This window comes from Chenopodium quinoa, unplaced genomic scaffold, assembly GCF_001683475.1.
Source record: "Chenopodium quinoa cultivar QQ74 unplaced genomic scaffold, ASM168347v1, whole genome shotgun sequence".
Lineage (NCBI taxonomy): Eukaryota > Viridiplantae > Streptophyta > Magnoliopsida > Caryophyllales > Amaranthaceae > Chenopodium > Chenopodium quinoa.
In genome coordinates, this window is record NW_018743783.1 from 4,050,321 (window position 1) to 4,065,097 (window position 14,777).

Consider the following 14,777-nt stretch of genomic DNA (forward strand, 5'->3'; position numbering starts at 1 on the left):
GTAATGTTTGTCACCTTCTGGAGGTAAATCCTTGTCAGAAAAGGTGATCAAATTAATTGGACTAGGAAGATCACTTGTGAGGAAGTTGTCTAACCCCTCAGGAGTAGTGTCAAAATCTATCCCTATTTTGTCCAAGGCGTTCATTACAACCAACCTATGCTCTCGAGATGTCGCCAAAAGTTTCCATACGTTCATTTCAACTTTTGTTTTCTTAAACTGCTTAACGATATCATTGTCTTCAATGATAGGTATGGGAACTTGTTGCGTGGTTGGCATGGGTTGTGTTGAAACGGGAGGTTGCATTTTCCCGCATCTTGTGAGGACGTCTATCGATGAGTCTTCTTCAGCCCAAAATTCATCCATGGAGTATGACACAGAAGGTGGAGATCCTACTATGTCTTTTAAGTAGACGTCTTCTTCATCACTATCCCAAACTCCATTAATGCTTGCATCATCTTCTCGTGAAACTTGGACTAGTTTCTTTTCATCAATTATTTTCTGAATTAAATTCTTAAATTTAAAACAGTTTTCAATGGTGGACCCCCTGATTGATGATACTGACAGTAATATCTATCTGTCCTTTTCAATGATTCGAATGGCCTCGGTTAGAGAGGTTTGATCTTACCACTCTCGGAGAGCATTTCGAACATTTGTACATATGGGATCCCAATTGGAGTGTAGATTTTGTTACTCTTCTCGGCTTTTTCATTGACTTGTAAAGGAAAACGCTTTGCCTCATAAGTCGTTCCCAAGGGTGTGATATCTCTCTTAGGTAGATCTTTCGGGATTGGAATCTCGTCATATTTCTGCTGAAGTTCCTTTATAGCCTTGAGAGCTACACGTAGCAAATGCGATCCTTCTATCATAGACAGTGTGAGAAATTATATATCTTCTTTACTTTCCGGTTCTGGAAGTCTATCCATGGCGTCGAAGAAGATCTCCTCGTCTTCTTCGATGACATGGATTTCTTTGACAGGTTTAATGAGAAACGAGGGGTCAACTTCATTTTCCTCATCAGAGATAGCCAAGGCATGAGCAAGAGGCGCATTATCAATACTTGGCTTCTTACTGGCAGGGGGCAATGGTAGTTTGTTGTTGTCGATTAAATCTTGGATAGCTTCCTTAAGCTTCCAACAGTTTTCGGTGAGATGGCCCCTTATTTCATATTTCCAATGGAAGCAAAACTTCAAAGAGAAAGAGGGTGGAGAAGCCTAAAAGAATTGATCAACCTAAGAAGAAGCTAAGTGAATAACGGTCCAAGAGTGAACAAGCGTCGAAGTTGCACTCTTCGAAAGGTTCACCCATGCCACCTACTCCACTTGTTGAAGACATTGTTCTTCAATCGCTCTCTACTGACATGACCTTTCTTCACAACCGTGCTTGTCATTTGGTCGATCCCATGGAAGTTGCACTTCCTAAGGAGATGTTCCACTATGATGAGGATGCAATTGCATCGATCAGCAAAGAAGATGTGCAGGAATTTCTACGTGGTGCAAAGCTTAACATTTCCCTCATTTAAACATTCATGAGGTACTTCAATGCCCACATAATCTATACTTTTTTCAGCTTAACATTTCCCTCATTCAAACATTCATGTGAAGGAATTGCATGGATCATGCACGCAGAGCACTACAGGAGCACTTAACTGACACTGATTCTCCTTGTAAAGTTGGGTGGTTATGCCCCGAGCAGTTATCCACTACTAAAATCATAGGCAACCCCCATGACGTGTTGTACTATGTTGAACAGAGTATAAGGGAATCAGCGCGCGCGGGAGATAAGTTCATATTCGCCCCATGTTATAGAGAGTAAGTCTAACCATGTCAAATTCAATCGATTTGGCCTCATTATATGTTGAGTCCTAAATATTAATTACCTTGTCTATTGTGAACTTATGTAGGGAGCATTGGAGCCTCATGGTGATTTGTAATTCCACTAACACAATTTATCACCTTGATTCAGCTCGATCATCGGAGAAGTGGCTCGTGAAGTCTATATTGCAAAAGTAAATATATATAGCAACCTAGTGATGATTATTGCTAATAATAACTAATTTAGTAATCATACAACTAATAAAATTTGAATGTACTTTTTTATACTACAGTGTTATGAAGAAGCTACATTGTCGTGCTCCAAAGGGTCCAACATGGAAGACACCGTTGGTAATTTACATGATATTGTGATTATCTTGAAAATCTATGGTAGTAAATTTTTGCTCATTTCCTTTTCATGTTTCACTGATGTGATTTGTTTGTCATATGCTAGTGCGCACAACAAGAGAATGGACATGATTGTGCTTTGTATGTGATGAGATTCATGCTTGACATTGTGACTCATTGTACGGACACTCAACAGCTTGATGAGGTAAGTCCTAAAACTTCTTGAAATGCTATATTGATTTGATTTCACGCCTTAGACACCTAATATTACCAACAATGGCATGTTATGAGAAACAAAAAAGCTATTTCACAAGAAAGGTAGAAAATGGGCTGAATAGAAGTCATATGGGCCATGTTAGGGCCATTTTGTGTTAATATGCTCTTTTGATGTGATTTCATTCCTTATACACCTATAACTAGATAATATTGACATGTTATGAGATAAATAAAGTTCATTTAATAAGAAATGTAGGAACTGGGCAAAGTAAGGTCATATAGGCCATACTCGGGCCATTTTGAGTAAAAAGCGTCATAAACCTTAATAAAATGCTCTCCTATACAATTTTATGGCTTACACACATACAACTACCCAACATTGACATGTTATGAGAAAGAAATAGTTCATTTGATAAATAATGTAGAAAATGGGCTACATAGAAGTCATATAAGCCCTATTTGGGCCATGTTGAGTAAAATGCGTTGTTAAACTTCTTGAAATGCTATATTGATGTGATTTCTAGCCTTAGAAACCTAATATTATCCAAAAATGACATGTTATGAGAAACAAAAAAGCTATTTCACAAGAAAGGTAGAAAATGGGCTGAATAGAAGTCATATGGGCCATATTAGGGCCATTTTCTGTTAATATGCTCCTTTGATGTGATTTCTTTCCTTATACACCTATAACTAGATAATATTGACATGTTATGAGATAAATAAAGTTCATTGAATAATAAATGTAGGAAATGGGCAAAGTAAGGTCATATAGGCCATATTCGAGTGAGAAACCATAACAAAATGCTCTCCTATACAATTTTAGGGCTTACACACATACAACTATCCAATATTGACCTGTTATGAGAAATAAATAGTTCATTTGATAAGTAATGTAGTAAATGGGCTATATAGAAGTCATATAGGTAATATTTGATAAAATACATATTGTTTGCCTAATTAATTATTTTTAAATAATGTTTTTGTATTTCAACTTTTGCAAGGTCCAAAATGATGGTCCGTTGACAATTGAGGAGCTTAATGAAGTTCGTGACATGTTGGCGTCTTTTATCACCTTCAACATGTAAATGGCATTGTAATTGTAAATTATTTATGTTAACTTTTGAACTATATAACTTATTATTCATTATATATGTACTTACTATTATTTGTATATGTAAGCAACTTTTTTTTTTTATTGCGTTTGGGAATATTTATATTTATATATATAATTGAATTCTTGTTTCAAATATTATTTTTGTATCTAGCTTATTGTAATAATTAATAATATTATTATTATTAGTTATTATAATAATAAAATTATTAATTATTATATTTAATATAATTGCTGGAATTACAAGTTATTATTATTGCAGGTTTTTTTTTTAAATATTATTGCACGATGGAAAAAAAGAAACGAAAAAAAAAAATCGGTTAATAGGCACTGGTTAGGCAGCAACCGGTGCCTAAACTATCTACCACCCAAAAAAAATGGTGGGAGAGCAGTTTTAGGCACCGGTTAACCGATGCCTATTTCACCCTATGGCACCGGTTAACCGGTGCCTATTACACCCTATGGCACCGGTTGTGAACCGGTGCCAAAAACCATGTTTTTGGCACCCCTCACATAGGCAGCGGTTCAAACCGGTGCCTTAGACCGGGTTTGAACCGCTGTCAGTTGCCTTTTTTCACCTAGTGCGTGCTTTGTGGTAAATCAAGAAGATAAACTTCAACTTGGCAAATGCGGGGAAGAAAAGGTGGTTAGATCTTCATGAGCTAGAGGAGCTTCGGCTTGATGCTTATGATTGTGCTAGTGTGTACAAAGCTCGTTCTAAGGAAACACATGACAATCTTATTAAGAAGAAAGAGTTTTTTGTTGGTGATAAAGTTCTTCTCTATAATTCAAAAATGAATTTGTTTCCCGAAAATTTCATGTCAAGATGGAGCGGTCCCTATTTGGTCAAGAATGCTCTTCCAAGTGGTGTTGTAGAGGTCTCAATGATGGATTCTTCTTCTCCGTTTAAGGTCAACGGTCATCGTCTCAAGAAGTATTTCGATGGTGCTTTTGTTTGCCTTGTTCACTCATTGCTTCTCCGACAAGCACCTTAATTGGTGGAGGACGTCAAGTTATGACGTTAAACAAGCACTACTCGGGAGCCCGATTTTCTAACCTTTTTCTTTTGATTTTCAATTTTCTATATTTCTTTTATCCTTGACAAATTTTCTTATTTCTTTTTATTTTTGTTTGTTCTCTTGATTTTAGGTACCATGAGATTAGATTGAAGAAAATTTCCAACAATTTTTTTGTTACTTCATGGTTTCATGAGGTTTGGTTAAACTTAGGTGAAGGAGTTCGTTGGGGTTATACGTTATCGTGTTTGCATTTTCATTGATTTTTATATTCATGTTTGAGTAAGTTTTGAATTATTTCTGTGAAATTATTTAGCACTCTATCATGACACTTGATAGCGTCGGTGAGAATGCAAACACGGAAACATATTCAAGGGTATTTTTCTCTTCTCCCTTAGCTTTCAAGTGGTGCACGCGCACCCATAACCTGCGCGCGCTGACCATAGGGGTCAGACATTTTTGGCATTTTGGTCGAAAAATCAGCCATCCCCGAGATGAATGTGCGTGCGCACCACAAGGGTTAGGCTTTTCGGCGAATTTTGCTCCCTAGCTTTCTTCAGCTGGTGCGCACGCACTAGCTAAGAGCGCTTTGACCCCCTTTTTTCATCCCAAAATTCACCCTTATTCACTCCTTTATCTCTCCTTAACTTCCCCTTAGTTTCCCCTATCAATTTCTCTCATCAAACCCTACTTTTTCTCTTGTAAAATCCAAGTAATTTAACCTCTTTTATTTACATTTCATCATCAATTTTCATTAAACACATTACAATCTTTGAAATTTCACAAAAAATTTCAGAATTTTCAACTATAATTTCGAAAATTTTGGGGCTATTTTGAAAGTTTGAAGGTCGGTGTTGAGGTTTAGAACTTGTCTTTGGGTGTTCTATTTTCTCTTTAACCTTCATTTTGGGCAATTTTCAAGTAATTCAGGGCTTCATTGAGGTATAATTTCTCTTTTTCTAGCCATCTTCTTCCTGATTTTTGAAGCTTGAAACCCTTATTTTTGCTTTCATGGTAGATTGTTTGTTCTTTTAACTTGTAATTTGTGTTGAATGATCTTACTGAGTGTTGAATTGAAGCTTTTTCCTGTTGAGTTTGTTTACCTTGATTGAATACTTGATACACCATTGTTGGTCATTTTCTCTCTCATGGGTATTCTTTATTATGGCTTTATTTCTTTAATAATTCAATGTTTGCGATTATTTTGCTCAATTTGATTCATGATTTGGTCTCTTGTGTTCAATTTTTCCTTTAATCCATGACCATTTGCCTCACACTCATGATTCTATATTAATGACATTATTCATATGTAGCCATCTCTTGCTTCATTTTTTGAGATAATTGCATTTGTGCTTGATTCTTGAGCAATTACTTTTGCTTATTATTGAAATATGACAAATGTAAAAGACTTGCTCATGAGTTGTTTTCCTTATTTTAGATGCTCCGATCTGTCAAAAGAAGCAGGCAAGAACAAGTTCAAGCAAGCCTAGGCATGTTGTTCCACCTCCTCCCGAGGTAGAAGAAACATAAGGCATTGAATTTTCTAAAGAATCACATTGAAATCATTTCAAGAGTCTATCTAAGAGGAAGCTAAGACCAATAAGATTCTACGATCAAGCAACAACCAAGTTTCTCGGAATAGATGAGGACGTTTGCTTTCTTGTAAAGAGGCTTGGTCTCTTGGATTTTTGGATTTGAGCGCCCCTACTTATGTTAGGGTGACCTATGAATTTCTATCATCTCTTGAATTAATCCGAGAACCGGGTGGTGACTCCTCAAGGACTTTGACTTTCCAAATTTTCAATAATGATCACACATTATCGGAATCTCAGCTAAGTTCCTACTTCAAGTTTCCATGGGCCGCGGATGCGGAAAATTGTATCTATCCGGCACATGGCAGAATGTCAAGTGACCATGGGTATGATGAGCAACGTTAGTGGCGGCGTATCTATGAGGAAGGGAAGTATGAGCCTCAAAATTCCAAGTCTGCTTCCATTATTCATCCGGCTATGCGGTATTTCAACTGTTCCTCGCTTACGCCCCTTGCTCCAAGGACTATTTCGGAGCAATCTCCCGAAAGGAGATTTGTTGGTTGTGGATAGCCGACCAAGACGACCATGAGATAAAGGTCATGGATTTCACGGAGCATTTGATCAATCGGTTTTTGGATATCTGTGATGGAGTTAGTCTATCGTGGAGCATCCAATTGGGAGGGATAATTTCTATCCTAGCTCTCTACATCAATGACACTTATAAGGCTTTGTTATGTGAGCTTCCCCCAATTGTCAATCTTCAAGAAAGATCTTCTTCTCATTTCCTCAACATCTCTACCCTTGTGAACCAAAATTTCCTCGATCGTACTAGAAAGGATGATGTTTACATTTGGAAAGTTTCCTGGGTAAAAGATTGGTTCCTAATCCCATGCAAAGAGGCAACTACCCGACCAAAGGAGAAAGATTCCTTGTCTTGGAGGCCACCGATGCGCCATATTGATCCTTCTATTCTACAAAGGACGAACCATTCAAGAGCCCGCTCAACTAATGCTTTCTCGACGAATGTTCAAACACTTCCCCCGGTTGAATCCGGAGGTATGCCTATCCCTTCCCCCTCTTCTACTCCTTTTACTTTTGATTTGTCAACCATTCATGCTAAGCTTGATTTTATTGCTAATGTGTTATGCTCTATGCCTTCGGGGAAAAACCTATATCTTAGTTATGACTATCATGCAAATCAATTGTATGATTTATATGTGAGGAGGGGGGAGATCAAGCCCTATGTGAACTACCCGTATCTCTCGGTCCAACAAGGACCTATCCCTCAATGGGAGCCTTTTGACCCTACTGTGGGTCCTAGGCCTTGTTACCCTTATTAGGAGGGCCCTCATGTTCACCCTAGCTAGTGCTATCATAGGCACTACCCTGGCCACATACGGCTATAAGCGGCCTAGTGGATGTGATTATACGTATGATCCCGCTAACCCTACGCTCTTTCCGGACCCCAAGACTTTTGGTAGGTGGGGTAGGTGATTGGTCTCATTTTTATGCGGTTGATCAAGCTAGGAGAGAAGGTAGGTTATGGGGTAAGGCTCCGTGGAGGTGAGCGAGATGGCTAGCTCTAGTCAGGTGATGGAGACTGGTGAGGGGAGTTCTCATTTTACCCCTTACCATAGTGCAGAGTGATACTATCTTGGCTACCCCCTTCTTATGTGCTTTATGTGATAGATATTTCTCTTTTGCCTATATGTTATTAGGTTTAAAGTTAGGGGGGTAGTTCATTTTAAGCTTGGGGGTGATTTATGTCGTTTGCTTGTGTGCTTCACCGTTTCCTCCCTTGATTTTTTAGTTCACTCCTTGTCTCTTATGCTTCTGGTATCGATCTCTGTGTCTCTTGATTTTATGATGCTGATGTTGTACTTCTGCTGATTTCTCTATCCGATTATTGGTTTTGTTGTTTGTTTCGCTGATTGCTGTCTGCTGTTATCTCTGTGTCTCTATGATGATGATTCCTAATGATGATTATTTTATATCGTGTCTCCTGATTCTGCTTTAGTCTGATGATTTTACTTCCTATTCTCATTACTTTATCCTATTCCTGATGCTATCATTACTTGCTTTTTTTTTATTTGCATATATTTTATTTTCTCTTTTCTTCTTTTCTTTTGTATTGAAGTTACCAACAATTTTCTTTGTATATAGTTTTTATTTCTCACTTTGCTTTAATGCTTGTGCTTTGGATTTCGAAGATTCATAAAGGTTCTCTTTTGCCTTGTTTGATGTAGCATAGCTTTGGCACCTTGTGAGATCTTTCTATTTCTCTTCTTTTTATTTTCTTGGATGCTTTGTTTAGGATTAGTTTTAGGAGGAGTTGAATAGTTCGAGGATGTTTGCCTTTTAACACCCTAGTGTGTTTGGGAACATTGGCGTTGTGGCCGAATGTTCACTTGTTTGTTGATTAGGATCTATGTGTGGTAGCATTACTTCCTTATTGCTTTCTACTTCTCCTTTGCTTTTCTATTTTTCACTTCATTTCCTTCTCTTCTTTTTCTATTTCTTTTGGTTTTCCATTTCCTTCTTTTTTTCCTTTTATCTTTTATTCTTCTTTTCTTTTTGTCTCCTACTTTCATATGCTATGATTTTTAGTCCTTTTCTTTTCTTTCCTTTAAATAAAAAAATTAATAAAAAATAAAAAAAATTGTTTTTGTAAATATGAATAAAATGTTTTTGAGGCATTGCTTTTCTTTCTTCATAATTTTGCTTTTCCTTTGGACTTAGTACCACTTGAGCTTGCACATTAGCTATTATTCTTCCTAAAAACAATGGTTTGCACGGTTTTAGAGTATCTTTAGTTGACTCTAGGATAGAACATGCTAAGGTAGTTGTCTAGAACTATTGGGACCTTGAAACCGAATTCTTTTATTTTCGAAAACTCGCAATTGTTTCCCTTTGGTGTATTTGATGCTTTTAGTGAGTTTTTTCCACAACCTTGTAAGGTTTCTTATTTTTCAAGCCTTCTTCAACTACTTGTATGAGCGGCATGGATCCTTTACTTTTGCGGACCTAATCTTAAACTTGACTCATAATTCTCATACGCGAGATCGGACCTTATAGGAAGGATAAAGGCATGTTTTCGAGGTGGTAACTTTTTCTTTTCTAGGTCGATTTTCTATATTTTTAGTTATTGGGTTCATATTTGCCTACTTGCTAACCATTTGAGCCTTTTCCCTTCATTTCTAGCCACATCTTTATATCTTTGTGCCTTTTGTTTATTTTTGTTCATTTTTGGTTTTTGTGAAGCAAATGGCCATGTTCTTGGCCTGGAGTTTGTGGTGTATGAGTTTGGGTATTGGTTCTTCTTTGTAAGTGTAGACACCTAAAAATGTCTCCCCAAAACCAAACTCGATGTTGAACAACCTTTCAGCGCCATTATTGGTCGGGTTTAGTATTTAATCTTTGGAGTGCTTAAATCCATATTCAAATCCATATTTTCATTTCATAAACCAACCCAATTCCTAGCCCATTTCCCCAAACCTTTACTTATTTTCCTCTTTTTGTGCCTTTAAACCCAAAATAATTCATTTCGTGTCCTTTAAAATCATTCATTTCGTGTCCTTATTATAAAAACGTTTGATCTAGTTTATTTTGGTCCATAATATGGATCCAATGATTGATAAGCCCAAATCCGAGTTATAACGAATAAGTTATTGCCAAAATATTAAATTGAGCCCAAATCGAACCTAAGCCCACCTTACCTACGACCCAAGGATCATGTGGAGGGTCCAAATGATTTAATCCAATTCCGAAATCAATTAGGATTAATTGGAAGCTTCTACAAGTTTCTAAAAGATCTTAATTATCCTTTTTGAAAAGATAAGATTAAAGAGTTTGAAATTGAATAAAACTCCTTTTTTTAAAAGTCCTAATTTTATTCAAATTGAAAGACATTCAAAGATAGACAAATATTATTTTCGTGCCTCATAGTTTTGGACTAATGATATTCGATTTGACTAATGATATTATTGTTAAATTGCTTCCAATATTAATGTTTATTCTATTATTTTTATGATCACCATATTGCATGTTTAAAGGGAATATGTAATTGAAAATCACGACTAATAAGATAATTTGGATAACCGGTTTTGGTTCCTTTTAATCTTGTTATTTAATCAAGTGATCACAAATATTTTAGAATTATATGTTGCATTAATATTCAACCAATTTAGCTTAATAATAGTTTGGAGCAAATTGAATATTTTGTTTGTATGCCTTTTAGATCGCAGGAATCATTTTTCACTATATGAATCGAGTAGAGGCCAATACGGGCGAATGTGACTCCATGACTCACTTCGTACCATCATCGCCGATCCTCCTTTTGTGGTTCCAAACCATATGGAGTTAGTAATCTCATGGATTATGAATGGGGTGTAACCTTCACGGGTCAACCGTTGTTGCCTATTGTTGTCCCTTTCTCGTGGTTGCCTTTTTATGATCCGTTAACGGTTTACAAGTTCCTTAAAAACTTGTTGGCGACTCCTTACTTTATTTGTCCCTAATCGTATTATGTCAATTCCCACTTCCTATGAGTGTCAAGAATATTCACACATGCTTTGACGTAGGCGCACTTTGAGCGACGCCTACAATTTGGCGACTCCACTAGGGAGGATTCTTGATTATTTATCGATTTGAGTGATCGGTATTTAATTAAGATGAGTAGATGAGACTTGAAATATTCTTGAAAAATATTCCTGTGATTTAATTGGCATTGTCACATATGCATATGAATTTTAGCTTACCTATTTTGCCACAATAGTACGTGTTCTACGTATGTGGCTAGCCCGGGGGATTTATGCTCTATCAACCCGAAAACGCTTATGGCAATAAGGGTTCATCCGAGTTTTTAAATCCACCCAAACCATGGAGTCGAGTTCGATTTCATCACGACTTGCGGAGCCGCCCGTTGGCATACACCCTCAATGGAGGCTGCATTGCTAACGCGTCCAAACTCTTAACCATGGTACCCTTTGACACCCAAAAGCTTGACCATAGTCGAACATAGAACTTGACTTTAGGTTGCGAAATTCATTGCATCATGCGTGACAATATGCTTACATGTTCATTTTTTTTATTGACATTTTTTTTAATTATTTTTCTCTTATCAAACCCTTTTTTTTATTAGAGTTGAGTCATTGGTTTTTTTTTTTTTTAATTTTTGAGTCACCCGGATTTTTATTCCCGTATACTGCACAAGAGTAGACTTGTTTTGGTCATAGACGGAGTTCTAGAAAGAGTTACATGTCGTGCCACCTACGGATCTGTAGCCCCGAGTTTTATCATTCATTTGGAGTTTGTGTCGTTCAAATCAAAATCACAGATAAAAAGATATAACTGATATACTACAGCCTGTCCAGTTTATGTGTCTTTTTAGCATCAACTTTCTTTTATTTATTTATTTTTTTAATTTTTTTTTATCTTTTCGTGTCAAGCTAGTCTTAGCCAAGTCCTTTAATCCGTGTTTGCTTGTATAACATAGGATTATAGATTTTTTTTTTATTTTTTTATTTTTTAATTTTGTTTTTATATTTTTTTAATACCCATGAGTCATAACTCTTCTAGAATTCTAGTTCTCTTCCTAGGATCTTGTGATCGATTTTTGCGCTAACCTTAACATTTGTTCTTTGTCTTTGATTATGGTTGATCTTATTTAAGACTAACGATTGCCATTGGACCGTTTTCACCTGGTAAATAGCATAATCATTAAAATTTGACAAAATTAATCAAGTTAGTTTGTCTTTTAGTCTTCCGTGCTATTTAGTCATTGGGTCCTTTGTTTTTTCACAACGTCATCATGTCTAGCCATGCGATCATACCACGAGTCTTAATAAACTCACCTAATCACACATGTTGAGTCATTGCACACACTTTGTCTTCGAGTAATGCACTATATTGTTTATGATCGTATACTAGGACAATGCATGCATCGTTTTCCGTTGTAATAGGAATGAGTGGAGTATTTCTCATAAGTTTTCAAAATCGTTTCATACACTCTTCCTTTTCAATCCAAGTATTGAGTGAATGCATTAAGTGAGTTCTTCTTTACACAATATTTGAGTCTAAAATCACTAGGCAATAGTTGGAAGAATAAGGGAAACGTCACTCCTTCCTTCTTTCCTTCCAATCAAAGCATCAACGACAAGAAACTTTTTTCCTCAGTAGGCAGCAAGATGTAACTCGTAATTAGCCATGAAGACAAAGCACGATGCAAGCTTCTCACCAAGATTTCATGTTTTCTTCTTCTTTTGTTTCAAACCCTTCCCCTTAAAAAGTCTAGCATAGGTTCTCCTTATCCATGTGTCTATGTGTCACATTTCTTACCTTCTTCATAAATGAGCATCTCTTTCTTACATTCGATCATGTGATTAGCAAAAAAAAAATTGTCGAACTAAACACAAGGAACACCAATGACTTGAGGCACCTTTGCAACCTATTCATTTCCCATTAACCATTCAATCACATATCCATTTTTTCATCAACCACTTTGAGCCTCCTCTAACGTTTGGCCTTTATTTTTTCAACCCACATTCACTAAACCCTGGAATTGGAAGATGTGCAATTTTTGTAACATTCAAAAAGCAAGTAAAAAAAAGCAGCAAAGCAAAAATAAAGCAATGTTTAAGGGCAAGTGTTCCGATGTCTTTGATACGAACACGTCTCGAATTGCGTCTCTCATCGAGTGCTTTGTACCGTGCCTGAGAAACATGAATGCTAAGTGAGTGATGGACCGCATGATCTGAGATTTCCTACATTGATTCAAAAGAATGAAAAGGAAACAAATTCAAAAAAAAAATACATATACATATATATATATATATATATATATATATATATATATATATATATGAAAAATAAAACTTGCAAAATTAAAAAATTTCAAATTCAAAATTTTCATATTCATATCCATGCATGATCGAGTCAAAGAATATCCAATGCATACCCCTACTCATTTAAAGCTATACTTGGGGACTTGAACCCACATCATTTAGTCTACCTAGCATAAAGAGTCATCATCTTTGACTCCTCTCACATCTCTTTTCATCGCCAAAACCCTTGCAGCCAGCCTTAGTATCACATTCACACACTTCACTCACACATCCATATCTATATCAATCATCCTTCCCTTTAAGAGATCTTTATCATTAAATCTTGTTTCAATACCGTGCATGTTTCATCATATTTAAAGATAACATTCATTAGAAGAAACATTATATACTTGCTTAGCTTCCTGACCTGAGCAATATTCATTGTTTCATGCATCGCATAATGTGCTGAGAAACATTTATATATCAATGATTTTTAATCATACAAAGCATATCATGCTTAGCTCCTTGACCTAAGCAACGTTCATTATGCAATATTCACTTCATCTGTATAAGTGCTTAGCTTCCAGACCTAAGTGACGTTCAAGATCGTTTCTTTAAACCATATATGATTCTTAGCTCCATGACCGAAGTTCATTCATCGCGTCACATGATGTAATTATCCTTAGCCTCCTGACCTAAGGACATGCATCATGCATACATTACTCTCAAGAAAAGCAATTCAATCCATACAATTCATTTTGTCTTGCTCAACGAGGAAGTTCAAAACTTCTTTCCTTTTTTCGTGTCTTTTCTTTTGGGGAAGTTAAAAAAAAATTCTCATCGAGGGAAGTTCGAAAATAAAAGTTCAGTTTTCACATCTTTCTTTTTCGGGAGAAAGTCGATACCTTCCACTCATGACAAAAACTGACGGAAAATGTTTGCTTTTGCATCTTCGCTTTCTTGTGTCTACACACACACATATACAAACACACACACACTCACAAGTCATACACATGTAATGTCTCATCAAGTCAAACTTGATCAAGTTAGTGGTCAAGTCAATCATAATATATACGAGTCCATTGGCAAATTTATTTTTGCAGGTCTCATCTACAACCCACATTCGGGGACAAGCGAACCAACTACAACCCACGTCCTGGGACAAGCGGACCATCTATAGCCCACGTCCGAGGACAAGCGGACCATCTACATCCCACGTCCGAGGACAAGCGGACCATCTACAACCCAAGTCCGGGGACAAGCGGACCATCTACAGCCCACGTCCGGGGATAAGCGGACCATCTACATCCCACGTTCGGGGACAAGCGAACCATTTACAGCCCACGTCCGGGGACAAGCGAACCAACTACAGCCCACATCCGGGGACAAGCGGACCATCTACAGCCCACGTTCGGGGAAAAGCAAACCAACTACATTTCACGGCGCAAGGTTCTCGATACATTGAGACTTGCAATCTCATCATCTATCGACTTTCCTCAAGCATGGAAAGTATTATCCGGTGGATTTCTTCAAGCATAGAAAACCGCCTAATTCCTTTGTCGGCTTTCCTCAAGCATGGAAAGCATTATCGGTGGATTTCTTCAAGTATTGAAAAACGCCAAAATCATCTGTCGACTTTCCTCGAGCATGGAAAGTATCATCTGGTAGATTTCTTCAGGCTTAGAAAGCTACCAAACTCATCTGTCGGCTTTCCTCAAGCATGGAAAGCATTTCAACAAACGTCATCCGGTGGATTCCTTCAAGCATAGGAAAATACCAAACTCATTTGTCACCGATACACTGGTGTCAGATAATCGTTCTATCCCTTTACTCTTTTATCAGTGGAATTAACATTTTTTGCAGATATCGGCGTATACAAAGTGATTTAGGATCGCAGAACGTCTTAAATCATTCTCCGTCCC